Source organism: Bos javanicus, chromosome 14 (assembly GCF_032452875.1).
Source record: "Bos javanicus breed banteng chromosome 14, ARS-OSU_banteng_1.0, whole genome shotgun sequence".
In the NCBI taxonomy this organism is placed as follows: domain Eukaryota; kingdom Metazoa; phylum Chordata; class Mammalia; order Artiodactyla; family Bovidae; genus Bos; species Bos javanicus.
In genome coordinates this window covers 76,389,991-76,408,279 of record NC_083881.1, presented here as the reverse complement: position 1 = coordinate 76,408,279, position 18,289 = coordinate 76,389,991, and the positions used below count along the sequence as shown (strand labels likewise).

Below are 18,289 nucleotides of genomic sequence, written 5' to 3'. Positions count from 1 at the left end.
ATCTGTGAATATACCCTTTTATCAGTGATCATCAGTGATTTATTTTATATTCAAAGACTTGAACACAATGATCATTATCTGAGCCTACTCTTTGTTTCTTAGTTAATAACAATTTTGTTTGTACAAAATAGATTCTGACTCTTTAATTTTCTTTTTTCATTATGTAATTCATGTTTTGAAAATATGGAGTCTATAGAAAATCACAGAAGAATATAAAAATTACCTGTAATTTTTACTATCCAGAGATAACTATAGACACATTTTTTTTCTTCTTTTGTTATCTATTGGTTTATCCTCTTTTTTCATTTAAGAATATAATATGAACGTTATGTTTCCGTTACATAAAATTTTTCTAGCATAAGAATTCATAAAAGTAGTTTAAGTATTGTAAACTTTCTATCATGGTATACAAAAATTTGGGTGTATATACTTGTTACTTCTAATTCTAAGAAATTGCTTTTGTGAAATTCTCAAAATATTGTGTGATCCAAAGAGTATTAAAAACTGGATGATTTAACTGATTTCTTATTTGATGTTTAGGCAGTTTCTAATAGTTCACTCAAATACAACTGTAAATCTTTATGTTCATCATCTTATTTCCTTAGAAATTTTCTTATTCCTAACAAATGTGCTAAAATGCTTATTTTTAAAATGTTAATTTTTAAAAAAAAATGTTTTTAACAAAAAATTCATATTAACTGAAAAATCTGTTTTTAATATAGTTTTTGGACATAAGGAGTTATGAGTCAAGAAAATGTAAAAGCCACACTGATTTTTATGTATGGGTGCATGCTAAGTCACTTCAGTCATGTCTGACTCTTCGTGACCCCCATGGACTGTAGCCCACCAGGCTCCTCTGTCCATGGGATTCTCCAGACAAGAATACTGGAGTGGGTTGCCATGCCTTCCTCCAAGGGATCTTCCTGACCCAGGGATTGAACCCACATCTCCTGCGTTGGCCACCAGCGCCACCTGGGAAGCCCCAATGTTTATGTATAGTGATTTAAAAAAAAAATTAAGCATTGAAAGTTTAATTCTCTGTTACATTATGGCTTTTGGTCATTCAGTTCATCTTTGTGACAGAAAGTAGTAGGTCTTGTATGCAAAGGTACGTTGCTTGGTCTGATGGTGGCTGGATTTGTACTTTTCCCCCAGCTCTGTGGCATTATTGGTATAAATATGTAACACCTCTCAGTTTACCTGTGTTATTTCAGAATTGACTATTCGGTTTCACCTCTTTATATGCTGTTTCTACTCTGGATTAAGCTTTTACACGGGACCTCTTTCCTAGTACAGTGATTTTTTTCTCATAATCTCACAGCCTAGAGATAATGAGTGCTAATATTTTGGTGAATTTTGTCTACATGTGTACATGTATAATAATTGGGATCATATTCAGCTTCATATTCTGCATAACTCTCCATGTTATATCTTGTGCATTTCTCTGTAATTCAGTGGTATTCTTTGAAAGCTAATTTTAGTAGTTTCATAATATTTTACCACAAACCATGATTTTTAAACTATGTTCCTACTGTTGCCATTTAGATTGTGTCCAAATCTGTTACATTAGGTTGTATTGAACCTTCCTATAAAGTTTATAATTATGCTCTATACAAAGATTACAATGTTTATCTGCCAAAGTGATTTTGTGGAAAGGTTGTAATGTCTGTATACTTGGAGATGAAACTCTTATGAACTGTATATACTTAAAATTATCTCTTATGACTTAATTAGGCAGAATGTTCTCAGAGGAAAAACAAAATTTTATAAACATTCTTGCATGTCTAAAGTCAGAGGTTTCAGAAATTATAGTAGGAACATACTGTACACCCTAGGCAGTCAGTGGTTTTTTTTGTTTTTTTTTTTTTTGTTAATTGAAAGGTATATTAGTTTTCCAGGGCTGCCATACCAAAACACCACAGACTGGGTAGCCTAAACAAAAGAAATGTACTCTCTCACAGTTCTGGAGGATAGAAGTCTGAGATCAAGAGGTTGACAGGGTTGGTTATTTCAGAAGACTTCTTGGCTTGTGGCTAGCCATCTTTACCTTACATCTTTACGTGATTTTCCCTATGTATGTGCATCAGTTTGGTTCAGTTCAGTTGCTCAGTTGTGTCCAACTGTTTGTGACCCCATGAACTGCAGCATGCTAGGTATATCTGTGTCCAATTTCCTTTTCTTGAAAGGACAGCAGTCGCATTGGATTAGGACTACCCTGGTGATCTCATTTTAAGTTAATTACCTTTTTAGAGATCTTCCATATAAAAAAGTCACCTTCTGAGGTACCAGAGGTTAGAGCTTAAACGTATGAATGGTACTTAGCTTATAACAAAAAGGGAAGTAAATTAGTAAATTAACTTCAAAAATTAAAAATGTTATTGAATCATAGTGCCTTAAATGCAAGAGAAACCTGTGAGCATTAATCCCAGTCGCTCATTTTGTTGATTAAATAAATTAACCTAAGTTAATTGCTTGGGGCTTCCATGGTGGCTCAGATAGTGAAGAATCTGCCTGCAATGTGAGAGACATGGGTTCGATCCCTGGGTTGGGAAGATCCCCTGGAGAAGGGAAAGGCTACCCACTTCAGCTTTCTTGCCTGGAGAATTCCATGGACAGACGAACCTGGCGGGCTATAGTCTATGGGGTCACAAAGAGTCAGACATGAAGAACAGAAATAATCACAGATTTTGAACTGGAGTACAGATTTTCTTATTCTTAGCTGCTTAATTTTAAGTAGAAGTAATAGAAAAGTAATATGGTTCTAGACAACCTTGTGGAATTTACAGATATACTCATAGTTGATAAAATCCTTGGTTGCCTTTGATTCAGCCTCTTGGTTTAGCACTTGAACATTGTCCCTCTTCAGATTTATGAGGCTAACTTCTTCCTGTACTCAGGGCCTTGACCTTTTCTTCTCATAAGCTCATGTTTTTATGTATCCGCTCTCCTGATATATTTGGGATAGAGCCAAGGATTAATTCATTTGAATAGTTTTTTTTTTAATCTGTTTTTGGTTTTTGAAGGTATTTGAAGGTATTTGAAGGTATTTACTTCTTCAGGCTTCATGGTGTAATATGAACTGGTTTTTGAAGGTATTTACTTCTTCAGGCTTCATGGTGTAATATGAACTGGTAGTCAGCCATGCTGCTGTTCAGTTGCTAAGTCATGTCCAGTCCTTTGTGACCCCGTGGACTGTAGCCCCCCAGGCTCCTCTGTGCATGGGATTTCCTTGGCAGGAATACTGGAGTGGATTGCCATTTCCTTCTGCAGGGGATCTTCCTGACCAAGGGATCAAACCCACATCTCCTGTGTTGGCAGGTAGATTCTCCAGGCCAGAATATTGGAGTGGGTAGCTGTTCCCTTTGCCAGTGGATCTTCCCAACCCAGGGGTTGAACCCAGGTCTCCCGCATTACAGGTGGATTCTTTACCAGCTGAGCCACCAGGGAAGCCCAAGAATACTGGAGTGGGTAGCCTAGCCCTTCTCCAGCGGATCTTTCTGACCCAGGAATCGAACCAGGGTCTCCTGCATTGCAGGTGGATTCTTTACCAACTGAGCTATCAGGGAAGCCCCTGATATAAATCTTCAAATTCTATAGAGATAATTGGGCATTTCAAAGGGAGAATAGGGGAGTAGAAAGAGGGGTAAGTGGAAACTAAGTGGAGTCCAGGAAGTGAAAAATTACAACGAATTGATCAGTGTAAATGTAATTAGGCCAGCTTTCTCAACTGCTTAGAATTTTATTCTCCCACAAAGCCTGAGACCCCATCCTTCCTGATGATTACGTTTTAGAGGAATAGCTTTGAGAAAGACACTTCTGAATAGTGGACACACACACATCTTACAGGGACAAAGGCAGGCTCCCTCATTGTAAGCCCTTTCTAGTCACACCTCTTGGAAAGGGTGGCCTGTCACAGGTGTTGCCTGAAACAAACAGTAGATTCTTTCAAGGCAGGCTAGAGTCTAGAGTCTCCTTGAATTATTAAAATGTGTTACTGTTTGTTAAAGTGTTTTCATTTGGGGAAGAGGGGGGTGGATAAAATCTTTTGTGCTTTTATTTTTACAGCCAAGGTTGAGGCTTAGTGGAGAAGACAGCTCAGAGGAGCCTTAGTTGAATTTGGGCAAGGAGAAAATCCTTGTCATTATATTCATGGGTGAACAGTGTAAGAGCAGTGTAGCTAATTCTAAGGTTGGCCTGAATACAGAATTTCATTTTATATTTCAGTTTTGAAAGTGTCAGAGCCACTTGAAACACTCCAGAGAGGAGTCAGATAGCTGCCTTTTAAACACTGGGATTACACTGTTTTTTGTTTTTCATGGCTTTTTAGCTTTTTGTTTTTGTTTTTCATGGCTTTTTAGCTTTTATCAACAAAAGTATTTTGAAATCCATTAAGATCACTTCAAATTGAATATGTCCAAAATGATTTACAGTGAACATTATCTCTTTAACATTGGATGATAGAGAAACAAAGCAGAAGAATGTGTCATTTATTGTAGAAGACAGAGCATAGTCAAATTTATTAAAATATTTTGTTTTTAGCCTAATTTACTTGGTTAATGCTATTTGTTTAGTTTACTAAGTCTTAAGTTCTCCTTTGAAAATTCACTTAGTATCAGAACAACTTAAGATATTTTAAGCCAAGGATTTGAACAAACAATATTTTTATTACTGGTGATACATGTGTTTCTAGTCTTAAGAAAGATTTTTAGGATTGAAATTACTTGGTGGAAGGGAAAATAGTATTAAGCTTCTTAGCTATGCATGGCTGTCTAGTTGCTTTCCTTAAAACTTAAAATAATTTGTACATAAAATGTAGCATATGAGAGTGCCCATTTGGAAATATTTGCCATACTGATAGATAAAAAAGATGAATATTTTTCTTACCAGAACATTTCTTTAACTTTTAATTAAGTTAGATGTTTATTGATCAATCATATTTCATCATTTGTGATTGTCATTTTCTTACTTTTTTTTTTTTTTGCTGGTTTGTTCCTTTTATTCTTCACTAATTTGTGAAAGCTCTTTTTTTCTTCCAGCTAATCATTTACCTCCTTATTTTTGTTCCCAGTTTTTATTTACAGAAGTTTAATATTATTTCAGTCATTAAAGTTTATTCATTTTCCATTATTACTAAGCTCAAGAAATCCCTTCTAGTACTTATATTTAATAATTATCCATTTTCTTCCACATTGTAGCTTTATTTTTAATTTTTTTTTCATAAATTCTGAAATTTATTTTGTTACATAATAGGAGATGGGAACCTAGCACACTAGCTCATAGTATGATGTGATGGAAAGACTTAGAATTCAGAAAATCTGGTTATTCTTGAGACTGTTCCTTACAAGCTTTTGTAACCTAATGTACTCATTCTTTTCTGAAATCCTGTTATCATATTTATGTGTATGTTGGCTAGCTTCCAGAGTGGCCCTTATATATTCTTATCTTCTATTTCATACATTTCTGTAGTCCCCTCCCACATTGAAACAGAGATGGTCTGTGTGAAAAATAGAATATGCAGAAGTAATGGTATGTGACCTCCAAGACTTGATCAGTGAAGAGATTTCAGCTTTTGCCCTGGTCTCTTAGATGCCTCACTCCAGGAAACAAGTCACCATTGTGAAGACTGTCGACAAGTCCGTGGAGGGGCCCAGGTGGAAAGGAAACTGAGGTGGCTTCATCAATGCCAGCTTGTCAGCTCTGTGCATGAGTCACCTTTTAGGCAGAGTTTCCCACCCCTCCCAAACTCCTGGCCCAGAGAAACTATGAACAAGATTAAGTGGCTGTTGTTATTTTAAGTGACTGAATTTTAGGATAATTTGTTCCTTTGCAGTAGATAGCACTATATGCAAGCACTTTTAAAAAACAGCTTCAGAATGTGACTGTGAGCTCCCGTCTAATTCTATAAAATGCCGTGAAGACCAGGATTTTTGAAGATCTCTTGTTTTCTGTGGTACAGAAAGAGTATATGTTTTTGACAAGCCCATGGTGAAAGACTGTTGTTTTGCCCAATCAAAACTAAGGAAGAGGACTTCCTGGTGCTTCAGCATATGGGAATCCACCTGCCATTGCAGGAGACATGGGTTCCATCCTTGGTCTGGGAAGATCCCACGTGCCGTGGAGCAGCTGAGCCCCTGTACCCAGACCTTGTGCCACAGCTCCTGAAGCCTGTGCACCCTGGAGTCCACATGCCTCAACTACCGAGCCTGCATGCTGCAGCTGCTAAAGCCTGAGGGCCTGGAGCCTGTGCTCTGTCACAGGGGAAGCCTACGTACGCACCGCAAGGAAGGGTGGTCTCTGCTCGCCGGGACCAGAAAGCGTGAGTGCAGCAGTGAGGACCAGCGCAGCCAATCAGTGAATGAGACTAAGCCAGAGTGTCTTGGAGGCAGGAGGAAAATCAGCTACTGCCTCGCAGGTTTTCTGAGGATAGCCTTATCTCCATAGTTGATTTTAAACTTTATTAAGCACCTGCCTTTTGTCGAATACTGAGGACATGCCACTGAATTAGATCTCTGCTCTCTTGGAGACTTCACTTAAGTTGGGGAGGTGGGCTCCTGCTCCCAATTCTGGTGGTAAATCTATTGAAGGAAATAAGTGAAGTGATGGTAGGAAAGAGGCCTGCTTTAGGCAAATCCAGGTTTATCCTGCTTTCCCAGAGTGCAATATCTGACACACACCATGCATTTGCATACTGAATGAACAAATATGTCAGAGTTGGTTTGTTTATGCAATAATGGAATAATACCCTCATATTCCACCCCCAGCCCCCCACACACGTAGAATTATTAATGTGATAGTTCTCTCAGTTTAATGACTCATAAATGTTATATCCCAGTCTTCCATGTTTAGAATTGTGAAAGGCTTGATGTTATAAAGAACCTCCCACTGCAGAACAATTAGGTCCTGAATAGGGCGGCTTTCTATGGCCTTGATGAGTTTTGCAAAGAGGCAAGGGTGGTCTGCAAGGCCCTTCTTCGAAAACAAAAAGGCAAAGAAAACTTATGAGCTAGAGTTATATTAGTGGATGATGCTGAGCAGTTTTGACTGACAGCCTGCTGGGGAGCTGAGCTTAGACTCCTGTAGTGGGTGTCTTCACACCACTGACACAGTAAGAAACAGACCCTGCCTGTACTAAAGCCCAAAGTCTACCCTAACATTAAGATCAGAAAGTGAACTCACCATCAAAGATTACAAATTACAAAAAGCCACCCATAAGCAGAGGTTGGCAAACATTTTTTCTAAAGGACCAGATGGTAAATATTTAGTCTTTGCAGGTTATATAATCTCTGTTGCACCTATTTAGCCCCGTTGTAGTCAGAAAGCAGCCATTGAAAATATGTACATGAATGAACATGGCTTTGTTCAAATAAAACCTTATTTACAAAAACAGGTAATGGGCCAGATTTGGCCTGTGGTTTATAGTTAGTTTCCTGAGCCCTGGATTAGTGGGTGGAGTAGAGGAGATATTTTAAGAGATAATGGCTGTAGTAGGGTTTTTGAGCACGGATGAAAAATAAATCCATGATTCATGGTATTCAGAGCAAGATGATAAAGAGGAAGTCATGCTTTCATCAGAGTGAAATACCTGACACCAGTGGACGGGAGGCCTGGCGTGCTGTGGTTCATGGGGTCGCAGAGTTGGACCCGGCTGAGCGACTGAACTGAAAGTCCAAAACCATCTGTGGAACAAAATAGGTCATTCGTGAAGATTTATAAATTAGACAACATAGTTAACAATAGTAGGATAGAACAGTAGAAAAATATCTTCCAAGAGTTGAGAGAGATTATCGATACTAAGTGGGCATACCCAGGAAATCTTTCAAGGATGAGAATCCAAACATTTACAGGTTAAAAAAAAAAAAAGAGAGAGAGAAGGAGAACAAGATGATGGAGGAGCAGGTGAACATGGAGTAAATCTGTCTCCACAGACACATCAGGAATATGCCTTCAAACAGAGAAGTGCATGCAGAACACCAGCTGAGAGCCCACAGGAGTACCTGACCAGTGGAAAAGAATATGTAGAACTACACAAAACTTGGTAGGATGAAGGAACTAGGGGGAGAAACAGGAGTGTTCGTAGGACTGGACCTGCCCTCGGCGGGTTGGGGAACTGAAGCAGGGATCCGATCCCCACGTGGGGGCAATTGTCTGAGTCAGAGGAGAAACATTTGAGGCTGAGAGTGAAACAGCTGATCTGTGGCAGCCTAAATGGAATGAGAATCAGACAGCCCTTGCCGCAGCCAAACATACCCCAGACAGAGACGCAGGTCCCCTAGAAGGTGCAGCGGCCGCAAGCCGGTGTTTAGGGATTGTGGAGCAACCCCAGAGTGAGGGCTGCTGTTGACTGTGGAAAGACAGATCGAAGGGATGTGAGGAAGGAGATTGTGGTGGGAAATGCCTGTGGAGGAAAGTCAGGCAGCCATGGAAGCGAGGCGATACTGCTGAGTCACGCATAGTGGGTGGAGCCATCACCATAGCCCCTCTCCCCCCACAGCCAGCATCTGCAGCTGAACAATAAAGAGGCTGGCCCATCAAACGCCTGAGGCACTGAACTACAGAGTAGGACCCCACCCAGGGTGCCCTTTTAAGTGACTGACGCACTGATCTACAGAGTAGGATGCCAGCCTGGGGGGCCCCTCTATATGCCTGATGCGCTGAACAGAGAAGGACCCCAGGCAAGGGACCCTGCTAAGTGCCTGAACGGGCAGAGCTATGGAGAAAGACCGCCCAAAAAGGCCTAATTGCCAGCTACAAGAGGTTAGAAAAAAGGCTCTGGTAGGGCCATAACTCAGAGAAGACGATGGCACCCACTCCAGTGTTCTTGCCTGGAAAATCCCATGGATGGAGGAGCCTGGTGGGCTGCAGTCCATGGGGTCGCACAGAGTTGGACACGACTGAAACAACTTAGCAGCAGGGCCATAACTCCTGCAACGGAGACAATCCGAGTCCCTGCACACTTGGCGCCACCAGGGTCCCCGCAACCCCAGCAGCTGCGCTACCTTCACGCTCAGCCTTCCCTGGGGCAGAGCTGCCACAGGCTAAAAAGTCTTGCATCTGTGCACGTGGAGTCGCTTCAGTTGTTTCCAGCTCTTTGTGATCCTGTGGACTGTGGCCTGCCAGGCTTCTCTGTCAGGGGGTGTTCTCCAGGCAAGAACGGGAGTGTATTGGCCAATACTGGTTGCCGTATCTTTCTAGAGAGCTATATTTCCTGCTGCCATAGCCGCCAACTCCCCCGAGTACCTGATGCTGCCAGAACCCCTATGACCCAAGCAGCTGCACCACCTCCACACCTGGCCCTCACTGCAGACCCAAGTCCTCCAGGGCAGCCTCAGGAGCAAACCCCAGTGGACGACCCACATAAAAAAATAAAAGGTGCAAATAAAACTACAGTTGGAACCCAGGGGTAGTACAGGTAAGAAGACCCAAAACCATCCCACCAACTGTACAAGCTGCAGATTAAATCCACATGATCAACTAGGCACACTCTATGTCTATGGAATATATAAAAGGAAACCGAGAGCCCCCATGAAAGAAAACGCACTAGTTCTGGTAGCTGTGGACATTGGAGGCAAGAACACATGGAGTAGGACCAGACTAGAATCTGGGCTGCCCCCACCGCAGGTCCAGAGCACAGTGTTGGAGGGCATCCTAGGCAGGCGAGGTGGACTGTGACTCCCAGAGAGGGAAAGGGCTGACAGCAGTGACTCAGGAAAAACGTTTATTATTCTTACGTTTTGACTTGTTCTGTACATTCTTTTGTTCTTTTTTTTCTTTTCATTTTATTCCCCCTCTGTTGTAGTTGTTGATTTTCCTAGAAATATGAAATACAGTTAAGCTTTTGAACTTTTTTTTTTCCCCTCAGTTACATTTTTTATTGTTGTTATAAACCTCTGGCTTTTGCATCTCTGTGGGGTTTTCCTTTTTTTTTTAAAATCTTCCTCTTTTTTTAATTTTAATTTTTTAAACCTGTTATTATTTTTCTACATTTATTCCTTTGTTTGCTTTCACTACTGTTCTTTTCCTCTTGCAGTTAATCTTTAACGTATTTATATCTTCTTTATCCACCTATATCTAACTTTGCATATCTAGTCTTTCTTTTCTTTCTCCCCTTTCCGCTCAACATATTTGTTTTGTTTTCATTGCTTTATTCCCCAATTGGCACCTTGCTTTAGTTTTGTTTTCCACCTTGTGCTTTAGTTAATTTTGTTCTAGTAGATATAATTTTTGGTTTCCTTTGTTCACTGGATCAATCTATTGTACTTTAATTTTGTTGGACTGTTTTTTGCTTATAGGAGTATATGTATATGTGAATATTCAGCCACATTTTTTATTGTTATAAACCTCTGCCTTTATGTTGGGCTTTCTTGAAGCTCCGTGGAGTTTTCCTCTTTTCTTCCATTTTTTTCTTTCCTTTTTTTTATAATTTTAATTAAAAAAATTTTTTAAACCTGTTTTATTTTTTCTACACTTATTCCTTTGTTTGCTTTTCCTATTGTTCTTTTCCTCTTGGCAGTTAATCTTTAATGTATGAAAATCTTTATCTAGCTCTTCAAATTTGCATACCTGTTCTTTCTTTCTTTTCTTTCCTCTCAACATATTTGTTAGTTTTGTTTTCATTGCTTTATTCTCCACTTGACACCTTGCTTTAGTTTTGTTTTCCAGTTTGTCTTTTAGTTTTGTTCTTACCTGATAAATATTTTTGATTTCCTTTGTTCGCTAGGTCAGTCTACTGTATTTTATTTTTGCTGGACTGTTTTGACTTTGCTCATGGATGTATATGTATATTCCATTATTTTAATTATTATTTGCCTGATTTTGTAACGGCCATTTGTCTGGGGTTCACCTTTGGTTTCTCGTTTTTGGATATTTGTTTTAATCTCACTTAATGTCATAACAGACAACTTGCGGAATCTTCATTCCTGACCAGAGATCAAGCCCTGAGCCTTTGGAGTGGGAGCACTGACTCCAAGACCTTAGACTACCAGTTTAGTCTCTCAGTCATGTCCGACTCTTTGTGACCCCATGAATAGCAGCACACCAGGCCTCTGTGTCCATCACCAACTCCCGAAGTTCACTCAAACTCATGTCCATCGAGTCGGTGATGCCATCCAGCCATCTCATCCTCTTTCGACCCCTTCTTCTCCTGCCCCCAATCCCTCCCAGCATCAGAGTCTTTTCCAATGAGTCAGCTCTTCGCATCAGGTGGCCAAAGTATTGGACTTTCAGCTTTAGCATCAGTCCTTCCAATGAATACCCAGGACTGATCTCCTTGCAGTCCAAGGGACTCTCAAGAGTCTTTTCCAACACCACAGTTCAAAAACATCAATTCTTCAGCGCTCAGCTTCCTTCACAGTCCCAACTCTCACATCCATACATGAACACTGGAAAAACCATAGCCTTGACTAGACGGACCTTTGTTGACAAAGTAATGTCTCTGCTTTTGAATATGCTATCTGCTGCTGCTGCTGCTAAGTCACTACAGTCGTGTCCGACTCTGTGTGACCCCATAGACGGCAGCCCACCAGGCTCCCCCACCCCTGGGATTCTCCAGGCAAGAACACTGGAGTGGGGTGCCATTGCCTTCTGCCAATATGCTATCTAGGTTGGTCATAACTTTCCTTCCAAGGAGTGTGTGTCTCTTAACTTCATGGCTGCAAGCACCATCTGCAGTGAATTTGGAGCCCCCCAAAATAAAATCTGGCACTATTTCCACTGTTTTCCCATCTATTTCCCATGAAGTGATGGGACCAGATGCCATGATCTTCGTTTTCTGAATGCTGAGCTTTAAGCCAACTTTTTCACTCTCCACTTTCACTTTCATCAAGAGGCTTTTTGGTTCCTCTTCACTTTCTGCCATAAGGGTGGTGTCATCTGCATATCTGAGATTATTGATATTTCTCTTGGCAGTCAGGATTCCAGCTTGTGCTTCCTTCAGCCCAGCGTTTCTCATGATGTATTTTGCATAGAAGTTAAATAAGCAGGGTGACAATATACAGCCTTGACATACTCCTTTTCCTATTTGGAACCAGTCTGTTGTTCCATGTCCAGTTCTAACTGTTGCTTCCTGACCTGCATATAGGTTTCTCAAGAGGCAGGTCAGGTGGTCTGGTATTCCCATCTCTTTCAGAATTTCCCACAGTTTATTGTGATACACACAGTCAAAGGCTTTGGCATAGTCAGTAAAGCAGAAATAGATGTTTTTCTGGAACTCTCTTGCTTTTTCCATGATCCAGTGGATGTTGGCAATTTGATCTCTGGTTCCTCTGCCTTTTCGAAAACCAGCTTGAACATCTGGAAGTTCACGGTTCACATATTGTTGAATCCTGGCTTGGAGAATTTTGAGCATTACTTTACTAGCATGTGAGATGAGTGCAATTGTGCAATAGTTTGAGCATTCTTTGGCATTGCCTTTCTTTGGGATTGGAATGAAAACTGACCTTCTCCAGTCCTGTGGCCACTGCTGAGTCTTCCAAACTTGCTGACATATTGAGTGCAGCACTTTCACAGCATCATCTTTCAGGATTTGAAATAGTTCAACTGGAATTTTATTACCTCCACTAGCTTTGTTTGTAGTGATACTTTCTAAGGCCCACTTGACTTCACATTCCAAGTCTGGCTCTAGGTGAGTGATCACACCATCATGATTATCTTGGTCATGAAGATCTTTTTTGTGCGGTTCTTCTGTGTATTCTTGCCACCTCTTCTTAGTATCTTCTGCTTCTGTTAGGTCCATACCATTTCTGTCCTTTATTGAACCCATCTTTGCATAAAATGTTCCCTTGATATCTCTGATTTTCTTGAAGAGATATCTAGTCTTTCCCATTCTGTTGTTTTTCTCTATATCTACTACTGTGGGCAGGAATCCCTTAGAAGAAATGGAGTAGCCATCATGGTCAACAAAAGAGTCCAAAATGCAGTACTTGGATGCAATCTCAAAAACGATAGAATGATCTCTGTTCGTTTCCAAGGCAAACCATTCAATATCACAGTAATCCAAGTCTATGCCCCAACCAGTAACGCTGAAGAAGCTGAAGTTGAACGGTTCTATGAAAACCTACAAGATCTAACACCCAAAAAAGATGTCGTTTTCATTATAGGGGACTGGAATGCAAAAGTAGCTAGTCAAGAACTAACCCTAGGGAGTATCAAATAAGGGAGTATCAAATAGTGAGAACTCACACAAATGAAATCACTTGAACACAAGACCCAACATCACCCAAGCCCCAGTAGCACCCTGTGCAGGATGCCTCATCTAAACAACAAACAAAACAAAAATGCAAACCCAGTCATCAGCAGACAGGATTACCACCTTACTCAGCCTTGCCCATCAGAGGAAAAACAAACAAACAAGAACTCAGCACAAATCTCACCCTATAGGAAGCTTACACAAATCACTGGACCAAACTTAGGAGGCCAGAAACCAAAAGGAAGACAGAATTCAACCTTCTTAAAGGAAATAATCCAGCTTTCCTTGAAGCCTGGGAAAAGGAACCCTCAAACACAGTGAGTTTAAAAAAAAATAATGAAAAGGCAGAGAAATACTATGCAAATGAAGAAACAAACTAGAAACACAAAAGTCCAAATAAATGAAGAGGAAATAGGCAAACTACCTGAAAAAGAATTCAGAATAACGATAGTAAAGATGATCAAAAACCTTGAAAACAAAATGGAGAAAGGTTGAGAATCAATTAACAAAGACCTAGAAGAATTAAAGAATAGGCATACAGAGACAAACAGCACAATTACTGAAATTAAAAATACTCTAGATGGAATCAATAGCAGAATATCTGAAGCAGAAGAATGAATCAGTGAGCTGGAAGATAAAATGGTGAAAATAACTTCTGAAGAGCAGAATAAAGTGAAAAGAATGAAAAGAACTGAAGATAGTCTCAGAGACCTCTGGGACAGTATCAGACACACCAACATTTGAATAATAGGGTCCCAGAAGAAGAAAAGAAAAAGAAAGGGTATGAGAACATTTTTTGAAGAGATTACAGTTGAAAAGTTTCCCAGCATGGAAAAGAAAATATAGTCAATCAAGTCCAAGAGGTGCAGAGTCCCATACAGGATAAACCCAAGGGGAAACATGCCAAAGCACATACTAATCAAACTAACAAAGACTGAACACAAAGAATATTAAAAGCAGCAAGGGAGAGCAACAAGTAACATACAAGGGAAACCACATACACCTAGCAGCTGATCTTTCAGCAGAAACTCTGCAAGCCAGAAGGGAATGTCAGGATATGTTTAAAGTACTGAAAGGGAAAAATCTACAACTAAGATTACTGTACCCGGCAAGGATCTCATTCAAAATTGATGGAGAAATAAAAACAAAACAAAAACTTTTCAGACAAGCAAAAGTTAAGAGAATTCGGTACCACCAACTGAGCTTTACAACAAATGTTAAAGGGGCTTATATAGTCAAGAAATACAAGAGAAGAAAAAAGATCTACAAAATCAACCCCAAACAATTAAGAAAATGGCAATAGGAATATATATATCAATAATTACTTTAAATGTAAATGGATTAAATGCTCCAGCCAAAAGACACAGACTGGCTGAATGGATACAGAAACAAAACCTGTATATATGCTCTTTACAAGAAGCCCACGTGAGATCTAAAGACATGTATAGACTGAAAGTGAGAGGATGGAAAAATATATTCCATGCAAATGGGAAGCAAAAGAAAGGTGGAGTAGAATCCTCATATCAGACAAAATAGACCTTAAAATGAAGATTACAAGAGATAAGGAAGGACACTGCATAATGATCAAAGGATCAGTCCAAGAGGAAGACACAACAATTGTAAACATCTGTGCACCCAACATAGGAGCACCTCAGTACATAAGACAAACACTAACAGACATAGAAGGAGAAATTGACACTAACACAATAGTAGGAGATTTTAACACACCAATGGACAGATCATCAAAACAAAAAATTAATAAGGAAACACAAGTCTTAAATGATACATTGGATGAGATGGATCTCATTGATATCTTCAGGACATTGCATCCGAATGCAGAAGAATACACCTTCTTCTCAAGTGTGCATCGAACATCTTCCCAGATAGACCACATGTTGGGTCACAAATCAGACCTCAGTAAATGTAAGAAATTTGAAATCGTGTCACGCATCTTCTCCGACAACAGCGCTATGAGACTACATATCAGTTACAAGAAAAAACTGTAAGAAACACAAACACATGAAGATTAAACAACACGTTTCTAAATAACCAGCAGATTACTGAAGACATAAAAAGGGAAGTCAATAAATTTGCAGAAACAAAACAATGAGAACACGACAACTCAAAACCTATGGGATGAAGCAAAAGCAGTTCTAAGAGGGAAGTTTATAGCAATATAATCCTACCTCAAGAAACAAGGAAAACATCGAATAGACAGCCTAACTTTACACCTAAAATAACTGGAAAAAGACAAACAAGAAACACAGAATTAGTAGATGGAAATAAATCATAAAGAGCCGAGTTGAAATAAATGAAAAAGTAATGAAAGAAGCAATAGTAAAGATTAATAAAATTAAAGCTGTTTCTTTGAGAAGGTAAACAAAAGTCACAAACCTTTAGCCAGACTCATCAAGAAAAAAAGAGAAAATCAAGTCAACAAAATTAGAAGTGAAAAAGGAGAGGTTACACTAGACAATGCAGAAATAAAAAGGATTTTAAGAGACTGTTATGAACAGCAATATGGCAGTAAAATAGATAACCTGGAAGAAATAGACAGATTCTTAGAAAAGTTCAGTCTTCCAAGAAGAAATAAAAATTATCAACAACCCAGTTGCAAGCACTGAAATTGAAGCTGTGATTAAAAATCTCCCCAAAAAACAAAAGCCCAGGACCAGATGGCTTCACAGGAGAATTCTATCAAACATTTAAAGAAGAGCTAATTCCTATCCTTCTAAAACTCTTTCGGAAAATTGCAGAGAAAGGAACACTTCCAAACTCATTTTATGAGGCCACCATCACCCGGATACCAAAACCAGACAAAGACAACACAAAAAACTATAGGCAGCATTACTGATGAACATAGATGCAAAAATCATCAACAAAATTTTAGCAAACAGAATTCAGCAACACGTCAAATAGCTCATTACACAATGATCAAATTGGGTTTATTCCAGGGATGCAAGGATTCTTCAATATACGCAAATCAATCAGTGTGATACACCATATTAACAAATTGAAAGATAAAAACCATATGATAATCTCAATAGATGCAGAAAAAGCCTGTGACAAAATTCAGCATCCATTTATGATTGAAACTCTTCAAAAAATGGGCATAGAAGGAATCTACCTCAACATAGTAAAGGCCATATATGATAAGCCTACAGCAAGCATTATTCTCAATGGTGAAGAAATGAAAGCATTTCCCCCTAAGATCAGGAACAAGACAAGGGTGTCCACTTTTGTCATTATGATTCAACGTAGTTCTGGAAGTCCTAGCTACAGCAGTCAGAGAAGAAAAGGAAATAAAAGGAATCCAGATCAGAAAAGAAGTAAATCTCTCACTGTTTACAGATGGCATGATGCTGTACATAGAAAACCCTAAAGATAGTATTAGAAAATTACTAGAGCTAATCAGTGAATTTAGGAAAGTTGCAGAATAGAAAATCAATGCACAGAAATCACTAGCATTTCTGAAAAATCAGAAAGAGGAAAAGTCAAAGGTGACATAAACAGATGGAGAGATTTTCCATGTTCCTGGGTAGGAAGAATCAATACTGTGAAAATACTGTAGTACCAAATTTAATCTACAGATTTGATACAATCTCTATCAAATTACAAATGGCATTTTCCCCAAAACTAGAACAAAAAATTTCACAATTCATATTGAAATACAATAAGACCCTGAATAGCCAAAGTAGTCTTGAGATAGAAGAATGGAGCTGAAGGAATCAACCTTCCTGACTTCAGATTATATTAGAAAGCTACAGTCATCAAGACAGTATGGTACTGGCACAAAACAGAAATATAGACCAATGGAACAAGATAGAAAGCCCAGAAATAAACCCATGCACCTATGGCTACCTTATTTTAGACAAAAGGAGGAAAGAATATACAGTGGGGCAGAGATAACCTCTTCAATAAATGGTGCTGGGAAAACTGGACAGCTACATGTAAAGGAATGAAATTAGAATACTTCCTAACACCATGCACAAAGATAAACTGAGAATGGATTAAAGACCTAAATGTAAGACCAGAAACTATAAAGTTCTTAGAGGAAAACATAGGCAGAATACTCAATGATGTAAATCAAAGCAAAATTCTTTATGATCCACTTCCTAGAGTAACGGAAATAAAAGTAAACAAGTGGGACCTGATTAAACTTAAAAACTTTTGCACAGGAAAGGACACTATAAGCAACATGAAAAGACAGCCCTTAGAATGGGAGAAAATAATGGCCAATGAAACAACTGACAGGATTAATTTCCAAAATATACAAGCAGCTCATACAACTCAATACCAGAAAAACAATCAACCCAATCAAAAAGTGGGAAAAAGACCTAAACAGACATTTCTCCAAAGAAGACATGCAGATGGCTAACAAACACATGAAAAGATGCTCAACATCGCTTATTACTAGAGAAATGAAAATCAAAACTACAATGAATTATCACCTCACACCAGTCAGAATGACCATCATTAAAAACTCTACAAACAATAAATTCTGGAGAGGGTGTGGAGAAAAGGGAACACTCTTGAACTGTTGGTGGGAATGTAAATTGATACAGCCACTATGGAGAACAGCATGGAGCTTTCTTGAAAACTAGGAATAAAATCACTGAATGACCCAGTGATCCCACTCCTAGGCATATACCCTGAGGAAACCAAAATTGAAAGAGACACATGTATCCCGTTGTTCATTGCAGCACAATTTACACTAGCTAGAACATGGAAGCAATCTAGATGTCCATCGACAGATGAATGGATAAAGAAGTTGTGGTACATACACACAATGGAATATTACTCAGCCATAAAAAGGAATGCATTTGAATCAGTTCTAATGAGGTGGATGAACCTAGAATCTATTATACAGAGTGAAGTAAGTCAGAAAAAGAAAGATAAATATCATATTCTAATACCTATATACAGAATCTAGAAAAATGATACTGAAGAATTTATTTACAGGGCAACAGTGGAAAAATAGACATAGAGAATAGATTTATGGACATGGAAGAGGGGAGGAGAGGGTGAAATGTATTAAAAGAGTAACGTGGAAACTTACATTACCATATGTAAAATAGATAGCCAACGGGAATTTGTTGTATGACT

The 18,289-nt window shown here is 39.1% G+C and overlaps 1 protein-coding gene across 3 annotated transcripts in view; it reads left to right on the top strand.

The window, feature by feature from the left end:
• The window catches only part of WWP1 (WW domain containing E3 ubiquitin protein ligase 1), a 137,733-nt gene that overhangs the window by 50,635 nt on the left and 68,809 nt on the right, over positions 1-18,289 (top strand). The window lies entirely within an intron of this gene.